This window comes from Herpailurus yagouaroundi, unplaced genomic scaffold (assembly GCF_014898765.1).
Source record: "Herpailurus yagouaroundi ecotype Mexico unplaced genomic scaffold, PumYag 139, whole genome shotgun sequence".
NCBI classification, from domain to species: domain Eukaryota; kingdom Metazoa; phylum Chordata; class Mammalia; order Carnivora; family Felidae; genus Herpailurus; species Herpailurus yagouaroundi.
The window spans coordinates 16,591,564-16,618,067 of record NW_024412394.1 but is presented as its reverse complement, the minus strand read 5'-3'; the positions used below and the strand labels follow the sequence as shown (position 1 = coordinate 16,618,067).

Genomic DNA, 26,504 nt, shown 5'->3' with positions numbered 1-26,504 from the left:
GCCACTCAGGCTCCCCAAGGTACTTTATTTTTAAAACAGGTCAAAACACTAAGCTTTTGGCCCATTCTGCCAATGTACAAGCTACAAACGCTTGCTCAGCTGCTGGGAGGCACTCTTTAGTAGCATGTTTGCCAAGTGAATAAAAATCCAGATGAAACAAATATCCAAATGGTTTCCATAGGAACACACATAAGTGACTCCATCTCCTAGAGTTCTCTATTGCTGCATCCATGCCAACCCTACTTACAAAGCATTGCAAAAATAGCAGTGATTAAGTTCAACAGTTCCCCCAAATCTCATAATTCAAGCTAAACTTGCATCTAACAGTTACAGGAGTGGCACGTACTTGTTAATGCTAAGTAAAGCACAGGCAACAGGAGAATGCTCCATCTCTCTCTCCCAAGCACAGGACACAGGTAGAGTGCTGATATCCTGCTCTTGTACTTCTAGTGGGAAGTCATGGTTGTATCAGTTGCCATGTTGGTGTCAACATCACATAGATAGTTGGCCTCTGGAACCCACTGAAAGTAGAAGCAGCAGCAACAGTGTAAGCACCTATGTTTTCAAAAAGCATCCACTTGCCTGCATGCATCTTGGGCAAGTGACAATGCTCAACAATGCCATCAAGGCTGTTACATGTCGGTCCCCATACACTGGTTCAATAATACTTCTCATCTCATCTGGTTTGGGTCTCTCTGCATAAGGGGCTTCATGTGTGCATGATCATAAGAATGCAATTAAATGATCCATATACCCCATCATTCATGTAATACATAGAGATTTGTTCACTCGACTCATCTCATCATCAGAGCATGTCTATTCCTTTAATATGAGTTTTTTGACAATGGTATTAACCGTGATCATGAAAGCTGATGCAACATAACGTCTGCTGGGCTCAGCTATGATTCTCACTCCTGAGTCTGACGGCAAATACTTGTTCAGTGCTGGGTTGATAACACTGGTGATATCTTCAAATTTAAGCTTTACATCTTCAGATCCAGGAAAGCCACCACCAATATCAAGCAGAAACATGTTGAAACCAACCTCAGCTCCCATGTCAAAGACATAGCGGGTATCAGAGATGGTCTGCATGAAGGTCTCAGGATCAGTACAGCCACTTCCATATGGAAGCTGACACTGATGACATCAATGTGGAGCTCTTTTGCCCCAAAAGGAGCCTGCTGGTTTTGAGTGTGGCATCAGATTTAACACCGAGGCAACAGACTGCTTTGGAATCATCAGTGGCAATCTGCAACACTAACGTTGCCTTTGGATGTGCCCTGGCACCTTCCCTCAATTTGACTTCACTATCATCATCTGGACTCCCATTATTGACAGAATACTTAATCTGAGACACTTGTTTGGATTTGCGTAGATAATCCTCTCTAGAGGCACCTGGAGACTCTGTACCAATTGTACTTCAGTCTTGCTGGCTCAATCAAATCCTGTCCCTCTGGCAAGGAGCGTCTTCACTGTGGTTCTATTATCATTGCATTTGACTGCATAAAAGGGGGTGATCCAAGGACGAGCTTTTAAGCATCTCTGATGTTTCTTTGGAAAGTCTCCCCGGTCTGCGACATAGAAGGCATCCTTATCATTATAAGACAAAACTTCATTAATTTTTTGGTCCAACATGTCCTTGGCAGTAAGGCCTTCATGGAGGAAATGGCAGGTAAACTGCATTACTAGAGTTGCTCATGGTTTCTTGATGTTTCCATGGAAAACTAAGAGATGGAATTTAAAGAAATTATTGCCAGCATTTCTCAAAGGCCATTCTTGGGAATTCCAAGTCCCCCCGAAGATGCGTGTGCTCTTGGTGCAGCAGTGGTGATGTTCTAATAAACACAGAATTTGCTGTCTTAGAGCACACAGGTGCCATGGGCTGGCTCATGGCCCCTAGTGCAAAGGACAGCTCCCCCCACCCCAGCCTACCACCTTGCTCCCTCCCTGGGGGGAATGCCAGACCCAGGTGGCCCCTGAGCTCTGGCAGAGGGTCGCACCATAGAGGTTGAGGGCACTTACCTGTTCCCTTGGAACAGAGCCAGCATAACTGATGCATACAGGAAATGAAGCCTAGCTGTAAAAATAGGCTGTATTGTTTTTCCAGCTAATCTGAAGCACATTGCATTATGGATTTTACATTTTATATAATGTTGACATTTTAAAGATTTTTGTGGACCCTATATCATTTTTTTATTATTATACAAAAATAAACTCCTCCAGGAGTGCCTATTACTATATTAGGCATATAAATGTTGCCTTCTCCTCCAATATATATTAAAAAAATAATTCAGGTCACAGTGCTTAGTGTTGTGGAAACATGCACGGAAGTCAGTCTGCATTTCAGGGATTGGGGTTTCTGAAACAGATTCTCCCATGCAAATCCTCTTTTCCAAATCATCTATTTCCCCCATTTCTCTTCCATTCTACTTCCCTGCTAACCAACCAACCAAACTGAGCCCAATATCTGCAGTACTATTGACTCTTAGAAAAATAACAACTGTCCTATTAATTGGAATTCTGATTTCCATGAATATACAGGGTCAGTTCAACAGCCTATAATGCTAGAGCCTGGCAGAGTATCACCATGAAAATGACAAACAAACAGAGAGGCACTTGTTACTGCCCCAGGAGGGAAGGACCAAATACCATAGTCTTACCTTAATTCACCCTCTGGAGGACCTATCTTTGCCAGCAGCACAAACCGAGTCATGACCATTAAAGAACAAACGACTGTGAGAGAAAAGCAAGCTGAGAGAGAGGAAAACAATTGCTGTCCACTTGAATACACAGGAGGGCTTCTTCAAGAACAGTTGAGTTGCATGGAAGGTTGACCCTCAAACAGTTGCCTAGGTCAGCAGGACCTGAGGCGATCCCTGGGGTGAGGACTGGTCAGGTAAGTTAAAGCCGCCTTCAGGGCACTTTCAACTTCCGGCACCAATTTCCTCAAGACGGAGGATGAGAAAGCAACACTGTTTGAGTTCAACTTTCTCCTTCACTGTTTTTTTTTTTTTTTCTTGTTTCCTTTGTTCCTGTGAGTCGAGTATATCCAAGAGTGACTTTTAATAGTTGGGCAAATTCTTTATAAGGATGTTGCCTCCTGGTCTGATCATGGACTTACTTTTTAGCAATCCAAACTCATTTTATAGGCTCCAGGCATGATTGTGCAGAATGTTTTTAAAAGACATTTTTACTTCCAACCCTCTAAGTTCTAGGTTCCCTTTCACCATGAACTCTACATAAATTTTCTCAGTACCTAGTTATGTGTTGGGGAAGCTGCTATTTCTTGCTATCGTTTTACTTCCCAGTTCTTGACTCATCTCATGTCTATTGTCTTCTATATATCCCTGAAACTGCCTTATGTCTGTTTGGGCTGATCTCACTCCTACCTTGAGGAATTCAAAACAGAATCTTTTTTTCCAGACAGAAATTATTCTATTTTTATTAATTGACAAAGTAGGATATTTACAGAAATACTCTTTCATGTATGTGTTTTTTTTTTAACGTTTATTTATTTTTGAGACAGAGAGAGACAGAGCATGAATGGGGGAGGGTCAGAGAGAGAGAGAGGGAGGCACAGAATCTGAAACAGGCTCCAGGCTCTGAGCTGTCAGCACAGAGAACGACGCGGGGCTTGAACTCACGAACCGTGAGATCATGACCTGAGCTGAAGTCGGACGCTTAACCGACTGAGCCACCCAGGCGCCCCTCATGTATGTATTATTATGTTATATATTATATATGTCTCATATGCCCATCCCTGAAGAAAAAAAATACTCTTTGGTTTTACTTACACTACCATTAACAAGGCTAATCAGAACTTTGCTTTGAATAAGATTTGGTGATCTTAATATCTTCACTAGATCTCTGCTGAATTTGAAAGTTGTTAATCACTTATTTCCTTAGAAATACTTCACTTTTTAGCTTTTGTAACACTGACACTTGTTGATTCTCCTCTTAATCCTCTGGCTATTTTTCCTGTCTCCAATGGCTTCTCTTTCTCAACGCATTTCATAGTTCTGTGCTTGTAGCCCTGTGCTTCTTACTCTAATCAATGGAATAACATATTCTGCAGCATTCAGACAAAAACTGCTTCTTAGTTACCCGTGAAAATCTCCTAAGAAGGTGCCACACTGGAAAACAACATAGCATATATTATCTTTTCCTCCAACATTGAAACTCCAGTTCCTACTGAGGCTCAGACAAAGTAGTGGTTTGCCCTTAAGGGCCATGCTGTATGAAACGTACATAACCTTAAAGATGAGCATCCTTTTTAACAAAGCAAGACATCTATCATAGGATAGGAATATGGGGACTGAGACTAAAGGAGGGTATATTTCTTTTGGAATGGCAGGTGGAGTTGCTGTACTTAGTAGATTGTGATCTCTTTCTGTTTTGTAAAGCATGCAAAGTTGAATTTGCAGTAGTGAATTTGCAGTAGTGTGCCTGATAAGGTTTTGTTACTCTCCTAGAATCATCCTGTCTGTGCTCGCCATTTCATGTACCATCTCTCTCTCTATGTGCATATATGTGTAGAAGCTGTTGGTATTTATACTAGTATTAGTGTAGTTTTAACATTCTGATTGAATGCGATAGGTTCGCAGATCACAAAAACATGGGAAACAGTTATGACTAACTACTTATTGATATATAAGTAATTTTCCCATTCATTCAACAATTAATCCATTCAACTCACTGTATGGAAGGCTCTATGCTAGGTATTAGTGCTACTAGGACAAATTAGGAAAACAATCCCTGTTTAACAGACCATATCACCATATAAAGAGTGGTGAGTACATGCATTCATTAACAGTTTACTGTGCATTAGGTACTGTGTAACACCCTGACAATATAAAGAAGCATTGTTTCTGATTTCTGGGGGCTGCCGATTTAGGGTTCATACAAGAGGGAAAAAGAATACATATATAAAATGGTCATTATGCTACAATAGATACATGCAGTAGCATCATGCAGAAAGTTATGTGGTATTTGAGAAGAAAGAATATTTTTGCAGTAAACTAACCTGCATCAGGGAGATATAAAAAGAAATCTTGACCTAAGAATTTTCTTACTTGTGTGATTTAATTATTGATATCATTGACTTGTTCTTTTGGGGTTGATCACTTCTAAAAGACAACCACTGCAGAGGATTTGATGGCTGGTGGATGACTTTATACAAGGGGTAGCACTTAGTCTGGGGCTTGAATACTGTTATTATTTAAATGTGGGGACACAGTTAGGGACAGTGGGCACTGTCATAGGCTGGAAGATCACCATAAGCTATAACATAAAGCTAAGTAACATGAAGTAGCATAACGTAAGTTAGTAATAAGGTGAACTTCAGCCTTCCTGACTATATAGAGGTTGTATGCAATAGGGAAAGGTAAAAACAAGATGAGGTAGTTGACAGGAGGTCAGCTTATAGGGATGACTTATAGAGTAAGCTACGTAGAAGGATATGTGTTAGTGCAATATCCATCTTTCCCCACATTGCTCCATCCCAGCAGCTTTTATTAAGTGTTTACATTGCATGTGCACTGCTGTTTTCTGAAAATACATTTGACAAGAAGAGAGAAAAAAAGACAGGATTTACCTCCAATTGTATAGTTTAATTTAAAAATGGATAAACAAAGTAAGAAACACAGCACAATCTCATAACTGGTGCAGCATGAAAACATACAAAGAAAAAATTCTGGAATCTGCCTGGAGGAGTCAAGGAAAGCTGTTCCCATTTGGTCACCTTGAATCGCATAATGAAGGAGTGGTAAGATGGTAAGGTTGAGGGCACTGCAGACAGAAGAAACAACAAAGACCAAAAGGTATGACAGATAGTGGCTTTCTGGGAGGAACTGTGTGTATTTCTAAAATGCTACAATTTACAATGTTTTTCTCCTTGGAAAGGGAAAGGAATCAGCACTGGTGGGTCATGAAAATGGTCAGGAGCTGTCGAGCTTTATCCTCCAGCTTTGTCATGCTCTGGAAGGGATTAATATGGTGGATTATTATACTCAAATTTGTATTTTACAGCTTTAACTCTAGACAAAGTGTGGAAGGCATTTTGTAGTGGTAATTCTAGAAGTGAAGCCTGTCTACAAGAGGACAGTTAGGAGGTTCTTGTCCCACGGTGTGGTAGCAGAAATGGAGATGTAAGAGACATAAAGTTGAGTAGTCAGACTTCAAGACTGAACATATATCTAGGATGAGGAAGTAGAGAGCACATAGGAAACTCACACAGTTCTTGTAATACCTGACTAAGTAGATAGTGGCACCATTAGGTAACCTAACAGGTGATTTAACCAGGCTGCATCAGGGACTCCAAAGCTATGAAGTTACATGATACCTCTTCCCTGTAAACATGTTTGGTGTGAGTTGCTAGGCAGAGGGCTATTTCCCTGATTGGAGAGACAAGACCTGGAGCTGTGTCTTCCAAACAGTAAGAAATTAAGGACAGTGAAGAAGACAGCATGAAGCTAAGACCACTGGAAGAAATTACAAGTATTTATGACTATGTTGTCTGTGCCTACCTATTATAAATTCAAGTAGAACTAGAAAAGGAATAGTGAGAAGAGATTCAACCACAGATTTGCAAAACTCACTCTTCCCTATAGAGAAAGATAAGCAGTAGGTCTTTATATGTTTTATAAGTGTGAATTTTTCAAATTATTTGTTAATATTTAGGGTATGCAAATTTTTAGCTAATCCATTTTATAAAGAACAACTTTTTCCAAATGTGGCTTTGCAACAAGAATTTTCATTCAAATTCTAAAGAAGAGATACTCTGAAATACTCAATATGATTTGATTTCATAGGGATATTTAAAAAATAGGCAAAAATGTGGAGTATGGTACACAAAGATAATTCTTTCTAGTATATGTAAAGAAAAAATATCACGAATCACCATTATTTATCTTCTGCTAAGAAGTCAAACATGGAGAAATGCTTTGAATTTGATACGCATTTAAACTGCAAAAAAAAATTAGAGCTTTTTTTTTTTTTTGAAATGTAGAAATGTAGAAATTTGTTTTTGTAGAATCTGTTACATACTTTTTTGATGTTTTCAAGGTTTTATTAAAACATGAAACAACAATCATCAATCTAATTAGGGGAAAGTCTTCACAATGAACATCTGTTGGTTTTGCCAGTCAGCATCCATAGAACCTTTATTTGGTAAAAATTTCCTCTGGGAAACTGCATTTCTTTTACTCTTGACAGTGAGATTAAGTGGTAATAAACCACACCTTGCTCTAAGGATGCATTCTGATTGGAATAAGGCAATCAGCAGAGCCCATCTCCCTGACTACAAAATGATCAGTCAGTTCATACATGGGCACACAATTCAAGAAGTTGAGGGCCCTTGGAAAGGACGTTTTCTTCTCCTGTGGGCACTATGTGAGGTGACTCTAGGGGAATCACTACATAGAACCAAATAGGAGGCTCCCACTCAGAAGGCAGAGCAGATAAGCTGGATCTTTGTGACAAGGTTGAGCTGCATTTTCCTGTATGTCCTAATATGCTAGCTAATTTAGTTAAGAACCAGTCTTCTACTGGTCTTCATGAGAGTGTCATGGGCCTTTAGTAACTTTCATCTTTAATAACTCTAGATAATTATGTACTGATTCAAACATATCATGTCCATAATTATCAGATCATTCAAGATAATGAATATGAAAGGAGAATTATTAGAGATACCATTTTAATACTTTAATAGAGGTTATTAATGGGAGTGCTTTTATAGGAAATGTAATTGAATTAAGGTATAATTCAGTTTATAAGAGGGAGAAACAGTCAACATGTGTCTTTGAGTATATAACCAAAGCCCTTTGAATTTTTTTTTTCAACGTTTATTTATTTATTTATTTATTTATTTATTTATTTTTTCAACGTTTATTTATTTTTGGATAACCAAAGCCCTTTGAAAGCTGATGGACTGTGCTTTAGAAAGTTTCCTGTGTCTAATTTTACAATTTTCCCAACTGTTAAGATATAGGAAATGGAGCAAACAAGGGTGAATGTCATGGCTTTCTATAAAGTCTCTTTATTTCTTGAAAGAACAAAGTGAAGAACTAGTCATTTAGAGTCATGATACAAGAACTCAGGAAAGGTCAAGATTAATAGACCTTTATAGCACTTTAGATGAGTATTGCATCTTATTGGCCTCTAAAATGTTTACATAGAGTGAGCATGAGGTTTATCCTAAGTTAGAAGGACACTGTGACTCATTTCTGGGATATTGGAGGCTTCTCTGCATTTAGACCTTTGGGTGGCTGTGTTGGGGCCACTTTGCTGGGCAATGCGCGTGGGTCATAGACAATAGTAGAATGTGTGATAATGGCAGGAGGGAAAGTAAAAAACAGAATTTTAAGAAACAAATCATTGGCTATCTATCATATACCAGCCACCAAAGATACAAAGTCAATAGCAAAAGCATGTTTCATCTGGAAACTGTACCCAGGCCTATTACCTGAGGACAGTGACTCTTGTTCTAACAGACCCAACCTTCCCTTTTCATGATAAATCGTTTGTAATCTTCTCTTTACTGTCCTTGAGTGAAAATTATAGATAATATAAATTTTAAAAAATCAATGTAATTAAAAAATCAATATAATCATCTAACTGTAATATCCAAGGAATAGTATATAAAAATAATGTATATTTTTTCAGTATGTAAATGTTTAGGCTCGACTACACTAGATGATACGGTGAGGTTGTCAGGTGCTACAGCTGTACATAGAATTGTGAATACAGAAGCTACAAATAAAGAAATGTTATGATGTGACTTATTGGTAACTGAAATATCAGAATAGTGATGTGCTCTTCAAAACACTGAATAACTCTAGGAAAATTTCAAACCAAATAAAGCTTAATCTTCCCTGGATTTGCATTCTTGGAAAATTTAAGATACTAAAATTCAGTATATTAAAGTTGCAAAAGTTTTATATTTATATATGAAATGGACTTAGGTTCTAGATACAGATATTTGTAAAGTGATTTTAACCTGGTCCATTATTTGTGGTTTGTAACAGATGTTGGACAAATTATCGTTGTGTGAATACATGGTATCCACTCACTAACTGTCAGTAGCACCCCTTAATCATTATGACAACCCCAAAACACCCCTACCCATTTCTAAAACTACCCGTAGAGAGCTGTAATGTCCCTTTGGTAATCAGTGTTTTACATGTTCATAGTTACCCAAGCCCTAAATCACGATGAAGTGCGAAGCTCCACGTAACTGTGTTATGCACAAGGCCGAATGGGGATGTAGAATAAGGATTTTGTCAAACATATAATTCGTATTCATATATCTTTTAAATTATTTCCATATAAATATACATATCTTGTTCCTAAAAGAAGTTTTTTTAGTTTTTCTTACTCCAGATTAAAAGAATCGAATGAGAAGCAAATAGTAGTTAGGGGCCTACTTGGCATTTCAAAGAAAAACTTTATTTTGAAACTAAAAGGTCTCTTCTTTTCACATGTTTTATATTTGGTGTAGAGCCTGGAGTATGCTCAGATTCAAACATGCAACTCCAAGAATGGCTTTTATTTTGGAATTGGGTTGTACAGCCTCCATTACTGCCCGTGTGGTATGCCAGCCTGATCAATAGCCTGATGAGGCATGTGTGGCCTGCACTGCCCAGCCCCACCATTTTCAACCTAATTAGCAGCTGCTCAAAGATGGGAAACAGGTGCAGATCCAGGGCCAGACCAGGGAAGTCTGCCTGTAATTAACAAGGAAAAAAGGGTCAGATATTGGGAAGAATATCAAATCGGCCCACTGGGGTTAGCATGCTGGCCTCAAAGGCATAGTCACCTGAGATCTTAAGCATGCTAATGTAAATTATGCAAGCTTTCAAACAACGTGTCTGCATAATCAGTTGGCAGAGAGGAAAATGATTTTTTCTTTCTTTCTTTCTTTCTTTTTTTTTTCAATAGAGAAGGGAAAAAGGGCATCTACAAACTTATTTTTTTCTCACCATGTTGTGGACTTTCTCACCATGTAGTGACATTTCCTGAGAGGCAATCATGAGTCCTTAGAAGAAGCTGTTAAGCAATTACAACTCTTCTAGAAATAAGTGAAGTTTGGAGGAGAAGCTAATAATCAGGTTGTTGAGAGAATTATGTACTAACAGGTAATTGAAAGAAGACACATTATGCACACGTGGTTATGTATAATAAATTGATTTTGGTCATTGGCAACTTTCTGAATTACTCCATAAAGTGAAGCCCATTTAAGATAAGCAAGGACTTCCCAAGGGCCAGGTAAATTTGAAGAAGGCTAAAAACCAAATTTTCGAGCAAAAAAACGAAGGACAAGTCCACATGCCGTGTTCTGATTCTGGCTTTAATAGTCAATGCTTTCAGTACCAAGGAATTGGTGCTATTCCAAGTCATGGAGCTTTTCATGGACTCTAGGCTGAGAAGACTTTACACCCTGTCCTTTTTAACATTTAGCCTCCCAGTAAACTGTCATCTACATGGTGCCAGATTTCCTAGGCTAGAAGGGAGTTTTATATTTCTGGTTGAGCAATTGGTGGCAATTTCATTCAACCTAGTGAAATTAACATGGGAAAAACAACCCCTAAACCTTAGATAGTTAGCAAAGGCTTATTTCTTACTGTCAGTGCATGTCTTGTGGATTAAGTATGGCTCCCTATTGACTTCATTAAAATATTAAGTGGAAGGAACTGACTTTCTCTGGGACGTGGCCTATCTTTGTGACAGAGAGGATACAACATGGCAGAACCTTGGGAGTGGTTTTCATCCCACTTACGTACCACTTGATTTCCAATGATGTCAGTGAGGTGAGATATATAATCCTCTCTTCAGGAGGGATAGTAAATACTTTGGGTAATAATAAAATCAACTACAGTGAGTTGGACTAAATCTGTATACATTTTTAGAAAGGTAGTCCTTACTGTGGCGTGAATACAAGTACCGATGGGCCTAAAACAGTGAAGTTTGTAAAATCAGAGTCAGAGAAAATGCTACTAGCTGCCTTATTTTTGTTTTCAAATATGCACCATTTTTGTTTTCAAATATGGATAAAGTGTCCAGGCACTTTATCATTTTCTTTTGTACACTCATAGCAACCTTGGAATCTTGGAGTTATCCCTGTTTTATCAAAACTGTGGCTCAGACACTTTCAGTGATTTACTCAAATCTGTTCAGCTAATAAAGTTGCAGCATGGGGATTCCAACCCAGCTCTGTCATAGAATGCCCTCTTCTGAATGCACCACACTGCCTCAGAAGATGTGGCAGGTCTGGCAGGTACCTTATCTCATGGGCTCATAACACAATCTGTTGCATCTGTCACATTGTGATTGTGAGATTCTTGGGGGCATAAGAGGGAACCTGTGCTGTCTGGAGAGCATCAGTCAGTAACTCTGGGCTCAGTGCAGTGTGCTTGAGTACTAAGCACAGAACACACACTTTCAGGATTGAAGTCAAGATGACTGAAGTCTTTCTAGAGTCCCTTTACTTAAATACCTTTGTATTAGGGTTCCTCAATATTGCGCTGTGGATTTTTTTTTTTTTTTTTGCACTGAATAGTCTTTTGCTCTGTGTGTGTGTAGCGGAGCTGTTTAGAAGAATCTCTGGCCTCTACTCATTAGATGCCCATAACAACTTTCCCTTAATTGTGAAAACTAAATTGTCTCCTGACATTGCCAAATGTCTTTGATGTGTGTGTGTGTGCATGTGTACAAAAACACCCCTAGTTATAGGAACCACTACTTACACCCAAATGATAAATTTGTACAGAATTACTGTATATGGATACTGAACTCTATTTTATATGAACTCTAATCTTCTTGTGTTATATAATAATTATCCATTCTTTAAACAACATTAAGAGATCACTTAACTATACTCAGGTACTTTGCTACTTTCGATGGGGGAGGAGTTGCTATGGTAATCAGTAAGACCACTCAGGTCTTCACTAGATGATATGCTTTGTAATTCTGCATCTATAAAGAAGCTAAGAAAGAGAGAAAAGTTGGATTAAAGTTCTTTACGTGGACAAGAAAAGACCAAGGGTTTTTAAAAATATATCAAATACAGCAAAGAATTTTGAGTAGGATTTGATAGGAAAAATGCAGGAAAGAAAATAACTCAGTTAGCTATCCCTCTCTCTCTTCAGGATCAACTCTGACCACCTATTTTTGAGGGTCATCCCAAAGCCTAAAATATCTTTAAATAAATCTCTTGCTCTCAACAGGCTCAGGGATTGATGATGCTAAATCTAGAAAGAACCTTAGCCTCCTCTAAACCTTGGGGCTGAGACCTGCCAGGAAAGATGGTAAGGTGAATCAAAAAGTCTCCTCTTAATCTTAGGAAGATAATGAAGAAGATAAGAAGGAAGAGAAGGAGAATAAGGAAGAATGCAGGAAGGAGAGGAAAATGAGGGACTTAGAATGTGATATAGCAGGACGATCAGAAAATTTAGACAAAGTTGAGGTTCAGACTATGAGACCTTAGGCCAGTTGTGCATTAGATGTAACATCATCTCTAGAATGGGAGGAAGAATTATTGCCTTCCACATGGGTTACTGTAAGAATTAGATATGCCATATTTCCTCTTGAGACACATTTGAACATTTTAAATTGACATGCACATGTAATGTGCTTTTTGTTAGTCTCCTCCCAATTTTGCTACCTATTATTATCACGGAAGGCTGGAAGGAAACTAGGCTTTCTGACTGGAAAACTGCAGTTTACCTATAAGTTTTACGTACCTCTTTGGAAGTCAGGTTGAGGAGCTTTGGGAAAGGTGAGGAGGAGATGAAGTGGGTTCCTATTAAAAAGGGCCTACGTTGGGGGTGCCTGGGTGGCTCATTCGGTTAAGCATCTAACTCTTGATTTTGGCTCAGGTCATGATCTCATGGTTTCTGAGTTCAAGCCTTGAATCAGGCTCTGCGCTGACAGTGAGGAACCTCCTTGGGTTTCTCTCTCTCTCTGCCCCTCCCCTGCTTGCATGTTCTCTCTCTGAAAATAAATAAATAAACCTAAAAAACCCCCAATAAATATAAAAAGACCTACATTGGCTAAAGAATGGAATCAATGATCGAAAGAGAAGACGTAGTTTGAAGCAATCAATTAGCAGGGTTTAAACAAATAAACAAAAGAGAAGCCATTATACAAATTAAGACCATTTAGCTTCAGAAGAAGGTCTGATTACTGACCGTGACAAAAAGCCAGGAAGATGGGGCACATTTTTGTTTGAGTGCCCTCCAGTTCTGTTAATAGACCATGTATGGTGGCTATCACAACTTCACTCTCAGTGTCCACCTTTTTCTTGTTGAATTCCACTGGAAATTTTATGTATACTGGCATTATAAATGACTTGGATGTCTTAGTGTTTCATCATTTAGTTATGATTCTAATTATATCTTAAATAAGAATGTGCTGGAACTTGTTTTAGTTGGAGACCAAGGCCCATGAAACATTAAGACCCCTATTTTGATTGCATTACTTCGCATGTAGGAACAGCTTAGTGAATATCAGTTGATTGAGACATTGATTCTACACAAATTGAAGTAAAGTTCCATATATGGTTAAGGCTCTCTTTGAAGTCTAAATTTCCTGTTGTGATGCTTGTTTTTAAGTGCAAGGCATTATTTTTAACTACAAGACATTCAAATTTAATAGTTGGGTGAACAAGGAAATAAGCCATTTTATCTCTATTTAACACATGAAAAAACTTAAGTCTAGACAGTACAGTGTTTTATTTAAAGTCACATGGAAAGTAAATTTAAGCCGGTACTCTGTTTCTAGGAAATCACGAATTACCCAACCACAGCCACTTTCTCAGCCTTAATCTAACAAACACCAGGCTAAAACATGTCCCCTGTAGGACTGAAATGATTACCTAGGTGCCCTACATCACAGTGCATATTTTTAATACTGGGGGAAAATGGCTATATCTTATAAATTACAAGGAAATAGAGTAGCATCATTAGATATTTCAGCCAAGTTCAACAGCTGGCCTCAATTCTTCTTTTAAAATGCAGAGCCTCAAAATAGACAGACTAAGATTTATAAAAATAGATCTGTCTGTCACTTCTAATTTTACATTTTGCAAACAAGTTGTGCTTCAATGAAAATTTGCAGATAGATTGAGCATCTGGCAATAGAAAGATTGTCAGGATTTCTGTGGTTTGGATTCAGACTACAAAGGATAATTGGTAAAGATAATCTTTTGTTTGAATCGCCTAAATGATTTTACCTCACTAACCCTGACAACAGATGGTGAGTATAGTTATTATCAACTCATTTTTATGAGAGGGAGGCCACTGAAGAGCCAAAGCACTGGATCCCCCCTTACTGCTGAAGCCATGTATCATTGTGGAATAAGGTCCAGCCTGGGTTCGCAAGCCTAGTTTTGTCACTAACTGGCTTTGTGATCCTTGACACATCTCTAATAGTTGGAGCTTCCTGTGCTGAGCTGTACTACAACAGAGTAGATTAGACCTCCCTACTCAAAGTGTGGTCCATGGACCGGCAACATTAGCATCACTGGAAGCTGGTTAGAACTTAGACTCTCAGGCCTCACTGTAGACCTTGGGAATCAGAATGCACATTCGAAATAGTTCCCAGGTGATTTCTATAAATGTTGCAGTTCAAGAACCCCTGGGCTTAAGGCTCTTATGGCTTCTTCTAGTTGAAACACTATTATTTTGAGCACAGGGATGGTGGGGACTGTCCTACAAGCCCTAATAGAGCCCTTGGCATAGAGTGCATTATGGGATGAATAAACAAATGAGGAGAAAGGTGTTCTTACCCAGCCAACTTCAAAGACAAGTCATTTTGACCAACAAGGCCTTGAAAATCTCAGAAAGCTCCTTTTGTAAGTTGCGCCAATTGTTCCCCCACATAGAAGCATGAGAACCCTGTATTCTTATATCCATTTCTTCCTTTTAAACAAAATGATCTTACTTCCACATTAAAAAAAGAGTTGCCTCTCACCTCTCTCTGCACTTAGCTGATTCTAAGCGGTACAAACACCAAACCAATCTGTCCTTTTCCTTGAAGCTGCTTTCTTTCCCTTTCTCAGTCCACCTGCTCAGGCATCACATTACTGCCAGCCCATTTGCACCATCTGCTCATTTAAGTGTCCGTTGATGGGAGGACAGAGGACACCTGGTGACCGTGAAGTCGGCCCAATACACTGAAGGAAATCAGCAAAGTGGCAAAAAGGCATGAAATAAAACAGACCTTGGGAATCCAGAGGGTAGAGTTTCAGAGGAAGGAGGGATGAGCAAAATGGGTTGAGCTTCTGAGGCCCTGGGCAGTCTTTTAATTTCCTGACCTTTTGCTCTGTGAGCACTGCTCTGTGAAAGGAAAGAGATTCCTAAGGAGGCAAGAACACATTTATTTTCTGCTGAACAGCTGCTTCCTGCAAAGCAAATGGTACATGGTGAGCCTGTTCTGGGTACCTGTTGGAGTGAAGATTGTTAAATGTCTACAAGGCCACCTGTATGTCTAAGCTGCTAGCTAGGTCATTGCTTCTAATTCTGCAAAGCATCCATAGTCAACTGTTTATCATTTCTGAAAGCAGATTCAGATGGAAAGTCCTAGCTATAACCTGCAGAAATATGGCCAGAGGGCTACTCTGGAAGTTTGGGCCTCAGAGAACCACACAGAGGGCCCCAGGCCAAAGTTAGGACACACCATCCTAGATGTACTCCTAGGAGCCTCAACGGTCAAATGTCTCCTCAGCCCAGAGTTACTTAAAACCAACTGTCACACATTTAGGTCATGGTTTCAATTCTTAATAGAAAGTGACTGTTTTGTTTCTCCTCAGCTGGTAGTATGCAAGTTCATTAAAAGCATTAGTAGTGGTGGGCATGAGGATCTGAACCTTAACAGAATTGCTTCAGAATTCACTGCAAATAGTTAATCAGAGCCATTTTTACAAAAGAAGTGTAGTGATTAAGAGAGTCATCTCTGGGAATAGAATCCTGACTTCATAATGTACCTGTGTGACTACGGGTGAATTCATGTTTTTCTCAGTTTTCTTGTCCATAAAATGGGATGACGATAGTAACCCACCTCACAGCATTGTTGTAAAGACTGCATGTACCATATAAAGAAATAGAATCTGGCATACAGTTAACTGCTACACCGTTTGCTATTATTGGGGAAGAGAGATTGTTCTGAAACTTGTTTTCTCTTATCTTTTTTACCCACAGAAGGAAGAAGCTAATTACGGAAACTGTTAGGACTCTCATTTTGCATGGATTCCAGGTGATAAACCTCTTCCACCTTTCCACTTCTTGCCAAGCCTTGTTTCCCATTACCTTATTATTTGACTCCTAGCTCTGTCAGAGAAAATAAGAAAGAAATCTATCTAATGATTCTTTTCTGTAGTGTCTTCCTTGTCAGCATCTGCTCAATCACTAGTAGATATTGACGTATTGAAGGTTCCCTCAAGCTTGTTCAAACAGGGAATTAACTCTAATTCTCAGTGATGAGAGGGGGCTTAGTTGGAGCCAAAGTATCTTGCTGGCCTTAAAACTAAGTCCGGACCCTCACAATGGGGTAAGTCAAGAGTCTCAAACTCAAATGCCCACAGGGGCCTGAGAGCAAAGTGCTATCAGCCTCTCGTCTATTGCTCACTTTAGACAAAGACAGGCAGATAATTGTGCAAGAGCAGGATCAACAGCCATTCACACCAGATCTTAGTTTGGGAGAAATTAACAAGCGGTGAGGCCTGTGGAGAAATGGCATCCATATGAGCTAAAGAGGGAAGCTGCTCTCAGTTCACATGAGCCCAATGTTGCTCGATTTTCTGATCTTTAAAGAGAAAAAGCCCTCAAGTGTGATTTTTTTTTTTCACGTGAAATCTCCAGATTTGTTATCTGCTGAAAATTGCAGATGTCAGAACATGGAGGGAGACAAATAAAGCGTGTTTATGAGTGGAATCTAATCTGTAGGCTTCAATTTGGGGTTAAGTTATGTGCACTTAGATCCTTCTCTGTGCCAGCCAGTATGTTATACAGAATGCTTAATGTGCCTGGTTGAGGGCTGGGTGCTGTAGGGAGAGGGGAAAAGCTTCATCTTGGTCAGGAGATATGAGTCTCATGAATGAGGGATTTTTTTGACTTTTTCCTCTAACTTTTGATTTTGAAATAATTTCAGATACACAGAAAATTTGAAAAGTAGTACAAAGACTTTCCATGTATAATTCACCTACAGTCTCTAAATATGGCTAATATTTTATCATATTTACTTTCTCATTGTCTTGTTCTTTTTTTTTTTTTTGAGAGAGAGAGAGAGAGAGAGAGAGAGAGAGAGAGAGAGAGAAGAACGAGTGGGGGAGGGGCAGAGACTCTTAACCAGGCTCCATGCTTGGAGCCCAATGCAAGGATCAATCCCATGATCCTGGTATCATGACTTGAATCAAAATCAAGAGTCAGACACTTCACCAACTGAGCCACCTGTGCCCCATCTTTGGCTTGTTCTTGATCTCTATGCCTTTCTTCTTTTCTGGGTGTATCTTTTTCTATGTGTGTGTATGTGTGTGTGCACGTGCCTGAAAAATTTGCAAGTAAGTTGAAGAATTAGTGTCCTTTTACTTCCAAATGGTTTAGTGTATTTTCTAAAAGCAAGAATCTTCTGACATACCACAGTATAATAGATCAAGAAATTAACATTAATGTACATCTATACAGATCTGATCTATAAAGATCGTTCAAATTTCATGCCACAGTGTCTTTATAGCAAAAGAAAAATTTCAGTCCCAGAATCCAAAAGTGTCCATATTGCTTCTTTATATTCTTGTTTGTTGGCTGAGGTGGGGGTGGGGAGGCAGTTTGTCTTTCATCAGAAAAGACAAATCTCTCTTGTGTTTTATGACATTAATATTTTAGAAGACTACAGGCCATTCCTCAATAATTTGGAAGAGTAGAGATTACCTTTCATTTTGGGTTTGTTTAGTATTTCCTAATGATTAGATTCAGATCATGTATTTTTGTCAGGAATACCAAGAAGTGATGTTGAGTCCTTCTCAACATGAGAAAGACACAATGCAAGTATTTGAGGAACACTGTCCATTTGGTTTCTTTTGTTTGTTAAAATTTTATTTTAGAGAGAGTGCTAGCAGGGAAGAGGTTCAGAGGGACAGAGAGAGAATCTTAAGCAGGGGTCACATTCAGCATGGAGCCTGATGTGGGGCTCAATCCTACAACCCTGGGATCATGACGAGCTGAAATCAAGTGTCGGATGCTCAATCGACTGAGCCACCCAGGTGCTCCAGAAGACTGTCCATTTGTTTTGGGAAGAGAAGTATTAACTGTACAAGTACTTGCCTTTCAAATTGGCATTTTGCTATTGTTTTTGTTATTTTAGCCTTGTTATTAAGATCCTATTCGAATTCATTCAGTCTACATAAAGGTTTCTCCTCTTGCTCCTCTTCTCCCACTCTACATTTGTTTTCATGATGAAATATCCAGATTCTTTGGGTCCATTTGGTATTGAGATTATATGCAAACCTGTGAAGTTTGATGAATTGGTAGCTGAAAGGATAGCCAAAAAAAGCAGACAGACTCACTATTGAATTTGGTAACAGGAGCCTTTCCCACTACTTGGGCCCCCAGAGACTTTATATATAAAGCAAGAAGCAGACTGTGGGTTAAATGGAGTGTAGACATGCCTACCTACTTCCTCTTCACTTTAACAAAAGAAATAATTCCCTGCATTTATATAATTTTTGAAAAATTCTCAAAAATTTATCACATTTGTTATCTCCTGTTTATGAGAGAAAACAGTACACAGGTAAAGATTTAAAAATACTAGCAGGAGATAGTCCCGCCCTGGATTCCTAGTTTTGTTCCTTGGGACAGTCATTCTGTGGAAATGCCTTATGAAATCCCCAAATTTGAGCAGCATCAGAGAGCAGCAGAAAGGCACAGGCTTTTGAACTAACAGGTTTTAGTTGGAGCTTCAGATTTACTGTCCAGTATTTGTGGAATCCTAGACAATTTGCTCTCTGGAGCTCAGTTTCCTCATTTGTAAAATGGAGGATTATCTTGCCAGACTCTCACAAGAATTAACAAGATAAACAAAAGGAAAACATTTAACTCAGTGTACTTGGTAGATAGTACAGTGCAATAAATGTGGATTTTCTTTCATATTCCTTTTTATCTAGGCACCTTCAAGGGTTTACTAATTCCTTCCTTGTTACAAAGTCCATTGGGAGGAATTTCAGTATCTAGTAATACTAACAAAGATTTGGTAAAAAAGAGGCACATAATTTTATTTATTTTTATTTTTATATGTTTATTTATTTTTGAGAGTGAGAGAGAGCATATGAGCCGGAGAGGGGCACAGAGAGAGGGAAATAGAGGAGCCGAAGGAGGCTCTGGTGGTGTCAGTGCAAAGCCCCACTTGGGGCTCAAACCCACAAACCATGAGATCATGACCTGAGCTGAGGTTGGATACTCAACCACCTGAGCCACTGAGGTGCCCCTGGAATTTTAAATAATTTTAACAACCTGACATGTTGGACATATGCACACTATCCTTACAGTCCTAAAATCATAAAAGCAAATATCAATGATTGGTAAGTTTTACATGAATATGATGCATTTAACCACAATATTTGCAGAATCAATTTGGCAGTCACAAATAGGAAGCCTCTGGATCTTGGTTCTATGTAGAAATGCCCTTTTTGTAATTTAAACAGTTCATTACAATTGGAACTCAAGCATATATGTGACAAAGTAGGTGACAAAGTCTTTCATGTATTGAAAGAGATTATCAGGAACTGAAGGAACATGGTCCTACATAGAGGAAATTGCCACTCTTTCAGTTGTTGAATGTGGAATGACAGTGTGCATGGAAGCCCTGGCTTCGGGTTCAGTGGCTTACAGATTCACTTGTGTTCACTTTAGTTTTTTTTTTTTTTAATGTTTATTTATTTTTGAGAGAGAGAGAGAGAGTGAGAGAGCCAGAGAGTGAGTGGGGGTAGAGGTGGGGGAGGGGCAGGGACAGGGAAACCCAGAATCCAAAGCAGGGTCCAGGCTCTGAACTGTCAGCACAGAGCCAGATGCAGGGCTCGAACCCACAAACAGTGAGATCATGATCTAAGCCAAAGTTGATTGCTTAACCAACTGAGCCACCCAGGCACCCCTCACTTTATATTTTTACAGGCATATGACATCATAGTCCAAGTAAATGTAGAACAATCTTGAATTTCTTTTTTCTAACTTTTATAGGAAGTTACCTTGTTATAAAGCTATTTTTGCTTTCCTTCTATATTTGTAAGGGAATATGTCATCAGAAATGGTAGGGAGGATGGAGGCTACAAATGGGAGCATTGGATACTTCCTAGTTGAAGAGAAAGAACAAAGTGACATCACATTTTTTTTTTTTTAACACTGCTCATATTCAGGATCAACATATGACTGATGATCCAAACTGGGTTACTTGAGAGAAAGAGGGTATTATTAGTAATTTTACTGAGACAAAACAAGTAAACAGACTAACTGAGCCAAACCAGGGCATGCTATCCTTGAGGACTCCCGTCAGGAATTAAAATTACTAGATAGGTTAAGTTTCATAGAATGGCTAAGTAAATAAAACTGCAGATGGGCAGTAATTCCCCTTACGGCTACCATGGTTCTCTGTCCAGTGCCCATCTTTTCCAGGCTGTTTAGGGTACTCCATTGCAGACATCTCCCCACAATTCAGACTTTAACTGGCTTTTCTAGAAGAATGTATGTAGTTGGTACCCCCCCCCCCCCATTCTCTTGACTCATTTCAGTGTACTGAAAATTTATCTTAGAGACTCCTTCATAATAAGGTGTTTATTTCTGGTGGACTTAGTGCGGTGGCCTTTTAGAACAGAACTCACGGTCATAAACAACATGGGAAATCTGGCACTAAAATAATTGGAAAGTGACTATTTTTGTTTTAGGGAGAGGGGTTTTGTTTGTTTCTTTTACTATGAAGGCGGAAGTCTTCTCCCCTTCACTTTACAATCCTGTGTACTTGTGAAGCATGGGCATCTGTAGCCTTTTCATGTGCCTTTACTCAATTGTCCCTCCCCACAGGAGGAGCAGGTAGTCTATGTAGGGTGGCTTAGTCATGGAGCACAGGCTTCCCATTCTAAAGAGGAGTACAAATGAGATCTGGAGAGGCAAAGTGAGATGCTCAGTGTCACAGCAAAAAAATTATTTCTGACGTACATAGATTTGGGTCCAGTTGATGGAGGAGTCACAGGGACTTCTGAATTAATAATAGGGGTACAATAATAATAATAATAATAATAATAATAATAGCCAAAGCATATGGTGCTCACCATGTACAGGCATTGTTCTAAGAGCCTAATGCCTATTAGCACTTATACCTAACATATTAATCAATATTTAAATTTTTTCCCTAATGGTAAGTGCAAAATTTAGACTTTTTTCCTTCATGGGGAATAGAATTAATTGTTTGCAGCACATTAGCTCTGTTTTGTTTTATTTGCAAAGAAAGCTTTGGGTAGATAGTTTCCTCATGTAACTTAGTGCTATTAGCCTTTTGCTTTTACATTAGATGAATATTTTTCAGCACACATCTTGCTGCTTTCGGTTCAAGGCTGAATGTGGCTTTGTCTCGCAATGTTTATATTTGTGCTGAAGTAGTGTGGACTCATATGATTAGGTAAGGTTTGTTGCTCGAGGCAATATTATGCAATTGCTTAAAATCTTACTCCGTTCATATGGTTGATGGTCTTCAGTGGCATTTAACTCCTGTTTTGTGTTTAGTTGTATTCAAGTACTTTAGGACAGGAGTTTAGTTAGCTTCCTGGGCTGGACTTTCTGCCTGATATTATTATTTAAGCTACATTTCAGATATAGTGAGGGAGGCAGGGAGGGGAAGGTAAAAAGAAAAAGGAAGGGAAAAACATGGGACACATTGTCATTCATTACCCATTAAATGTTTAGGAAGTATTGTTTTCCTCAGTATGAACTAGAGATACAATTAGCCTGAAGGGTATCACTTTTTTATTTTTATTTTTTAATGTTTATTTATTTTTGAGAGAGAGAGAGAGAGAGAGGCAGAGAGAGAGAAAGAGAGAGAGAGAGCACAAGCAGGAGAGGGGCAGAGAGAGAGGGAGACACAGAATCTGAAGCAGGTTCCAGGCTCCAAGCTGTGGGCAAAGAGCCAGATGTGGGGCTCAAACTCATGAACTGTGAGATCTTGATCTGAACCAAAGTTGGATGCTTAACTGACTGAACCACCCAGGCAGTCTTAAAAGGCATCACTTTCTATATAAATCCAAGTAAAGGCTTGCTATGAGTGTTGGAGTGATGTGTGGTTGGCTATAGGCTCTTCACTGTCCAGTTCAGGTTGCAGTGATTTTTCTTGGAGTTGGGCACTTAGTTAATGCTCCATATATAATGGAATGGAGGGATTAAGACTTAAGGAGACAACTGAAATATGGTAGAATATTAGGAAGGGGTGGTTTTGTCATATTGAAAGATGCCAGGACAGGCTTTACTGTAGATTAAAAAAAAAAAAAAAAGAAATATTGATAATTAGTTATGGTAGGTGCTGAGCCAGAAGACCCAAGTACCAAACCCAAGTGAGGACTCCCCCACCACTGGAAGACAGCAAAGATCAGAACACAGCCAACCGTTAGCAGTAGGAGCCCACAGACCTCTCTACCCACTGTCATGTAGGCTTCAGATCCCTGCAGAGAACTCAACACACAAGGCACTGGTCAGAAGAGTAGGCTACTCAGAGAAAGAAGAAATGCAGCAAGATCAGTGTCTGTAATATGGCTAACAGGTCTCTCTGATGGCCGCTCAAGGTAGTGGACTGTACATAACACTCTGATGTTGCTGGCAAAGACCTGGTTCTCTTCCTCTGGAGGCAGATGGACTGGTTGGACTGGCCAGGTTCTTTATGACCCACAAGCTTATGTAGTACAAGGACATTCATGTGTATTGAGTTGTATTGGGTTGTAATGGATTGTACTGAGTTGTACTGGGTTGAGTACCCAGAACAGAGGAAAAGTTTCTCCTAATTAGGAAGAAGAATATGGGGCTCCGTGACAGCTCTCACCAAGCTTCCACATAGGTGAATGTTTCAGGTCCAGGATGCTGATGGGGCAAGTCTATTGCAGGGTAGCTGTGTCCCCAACAGTAAGGAAGAGACAGAGGGGAGTGAAGACAGAGGAGTAGAAATGTACTCCTTGAAAATGAAAACTATTTCTCTCTGTCCCTCCCCTCAATTTTATGAATGGCAGACATTACTAATCAGTCATGAGGGTGTTTCCAAGTGAATTGGGATACAGTCAGAATCCTTTTGCTCTTTTCTTCAGAATCCTTAACAATCATTTCAGGTGGGCATTGTCAACTATAGGGAGTTAGTGTATGATTTAAAATCTGTTTATTAAAAGACTAAAGATCTGATCTTATGAAATTAAAGACATGTCAACTTTGAGGAAGGAAGAGAGTGGAAGACAGCTATCTGTATTGAAGCAGGTCTGTGAAATGCGGTCAGAAGAAGAAGAGAAGATCCCAGTAGGGGAGAAATGGATTGTACAAACTCAACTGGGTTGGCATGGGTGGATGAAGGAATGAATGAATGAATAAATAATGAGAGGTACATTTGAATTAGTCAGAATGTCTGTATTCCCCTCATGGCATTTTTTTCATTTTTAAACAACCTTGGGCAAGCCCCATATGTCAGATATTTCCTAGCAAAACAAAGATCGGAAGTGTGGCAATATCCTGATAATTCAGGCAAAACCTCCACTTCTGTTTAGAGTACAGAAAATACCACTGGGAAAGAGAATTATAAATAAAAACATGTTTTTCTTTTATAACAGCATGTCATTATCATCTTTATGAATTTATATGACATCTTTTACTTAGGAAAGTAAATGGAATTCCATTAATGTTTAGAAATGATTACTAAAGAACTATCCAGTGTAGGATGACATTGAAATCCAATACTCATGTGAGGAGACTTGAGCTCTTGTTCCTGAACAGTTAAGCTGAACTCCCTGTCAGTCATATTTTGACTAAAGCATTCCAATAAGAAGTGTAAAATTTTGTAAATTGTATCTTGAAGACCAAAATAGGCAGCTAACAGAGAATGCCTTCATTTTGTATTTTTCTTAAGTTATTTGGGGTTATGTTCATATAGCTTTTAACCAAATAATCTTGGTTTACTTAGTGATATGGGGCTCATAATTTTAGTTCTCTGCTCACTGCTGTAGATGACCTGTGCATCTTTACTTCCTTGTGAACTGTTCAATGTAAATTAAGAAGAAATTATATTATGTGTCTTTTAGTTGTCAAAAACTAAAAATATGTAAAATTCTACAACCAAAGCATCCCCTGGTAACATTTTGGTGATATATACCTTTTCAAAAAACACAGCAGAGATTATTTTTATGCATTAATTTGTAAAATGGCTTTGTATTCAGTATGTTATGTGATAAATACCTTTTTTCCATATCATTAAATTTACTTTTACCTAAAACATAGATGCATTATTTTTCAGGGTTGCATGGTGTTTTATTATGTGAGTTTAACACAAATTACTTAACCGATTCTTATTTTTGGATATAATGTTTATTCCCTGAAGCTAAGGATGGAAGCTGGTATCCATCCTTCATACTTCATTGGGAATAAACCTTGGAAGTGCTATTGTAGGGAACAAGGATGTGCACATTGTTGAAACTTCCACTGTAGCTTACTGATTGGCTTTCAGAAAGGTTGTAGGTGTTTTCACCTTGAATTGCGAGTTGCATGTGAAAGTTGGAGAAGCCTTGGTGTGTTCTTTTTTCTTTATTTTTTGTCTCTGCCAATCTGGTAAGTTTTGCTACTGTATCACATTTTAATTTAATATTTTAAATCTCAGTGGTGAGTTGAACACTTATCAGCCATTTGTGTTACTTGATTTGTGCATTGCCTATACAGGCTTTTACAATTTTTTTCCTGATGTGTTGTCTTTCTCCTTGATTAAAAAAAGGTAACTATTAAGCATACAAACCCATGGGACTGTTTGAATTTCATAATTTTAATAGGCTTCAAAATATTCTATATCAGGATTTTGAATTGTAAGCGAGAATCCACACTCATTCCTACTTTCTTAAACCATTCTCACCACAATGACCATTAGCAAAAAAATAATACTGAACTTGGCAGAAATTGTTCTGAACCATCCTCTTAATGGTCTTTAATAGTAATGAACTAAATTGTAACTGAGCAGAGAATAAAACTCAGTCCATTCCAAAGTAAAATAGAAAATTGAATCAATTATGTATACTTTTCAGCTAATAGCAAGGTCATTTTTTCTTCATTTTCTAAATATTTTAGGCTAAAGTAGATTTGTCTCGTGGAGTTTTTTTGTTTTTTTGTTTTTTTTTTTTTTTGGGAGGGGGAGTGGGGCTGATTCGCCAGATAACTTCTTCAATTCTTCATTGCTTAATAATGCTGGTGTGGACATAGCCAGAGTGTTAATGATCCCAGGATGTAAACTTCAGATGAAACAAAGATCACAGATCAAAGTGATTTTGCCTTGCGGGGACTTGCATCCAGGGTCAAATGCAGGCTCTTGGTAGGTGATTCGGGAAGGATGGTCAGAAGAGGAGATGGGTTTCAGGTTCTTCGCCAGCACTGCCGCAAAGCACTTTCTGAGTGTGACCCCCATGCTTAAGAATCATCGTACTACATCGTGATTCTCCACCAGGCTCAAATCTCAGAGCTTCATCTTTGATTCAGCTGGTACGGGGGATGGATATTCATATCTTTATAGACATGTTGCCTTCCCACCCCTAATTTTTTTTCCTCGTGGTGTTTGGTGTTAGGGTGAAGGGCGAAGGCCACATTTGAACATAAGTCAGGTTTTTTTATTTTATGTGGGGGAAAGCCGGGGGCGTTTGCAGAACTTAAAACAGAAATCAAACCTTTAAAGGTCGACTGTATATGTCCTGCCACTCATATTCTCTTCTGGCTTCTAACTTTCCTTAGGCTTAAAATACATCTGGAGTTGCTGCTTCCTTTGTTCTTCAGAGAGTTCATTTCTTATTCTTTAAAAACATACACACACACACAAAACAAGAAAACAATTTTTTTTTTTAAAAAGGGTAACAAAGTTTTTGTTGATCCTAATTTCAAAGCCTTGTTGCCTGTAACTCTATAGAACAAAACAGGGCTTGCTGTTATCTCAAGGGGTGCCATGCTGTACCCTAACTTGGTAGGATTCTCAGTGGGCAGTTCCTCAGCTGAGTGGTTTGCTGACTGTAAAATTAGGAGGAATTGGGGCAGGAGAGATAGACACCACATTTTGAAATGAAGACAGATGAGGAAGTGCCTCTGGAAAGAACTGTAATTTAGTATACCCAATACAAGCATATCCTGGAGGTACTGTGGGTTTGGTTACAGACCACCGCAGGAGAGGAAGTATCACAATGAAGTGAGTCACATGCATTGTTTGGGTTTCTGAGTGCATGCAAAAGTTATGTTTATACCTTAATGTCGTCTGTTAAAGTATGC

At 38.8% G+C, this 26,504-nt stretch overlaps 1 pseudogene; it reads right to left on the bottom strand.

Annotated features, from left to right (window-relative positions):
- Positions 1 to 327: 327 nt before the first annotated feature.
- Positions 328 to 1,765, bottom strand: LOC121029251 (ornithine decarboxylase-like; annotated as a pseudogene).
- Positions 1,766 to 26,504: the final 24,739 nt, after the last annotated feature.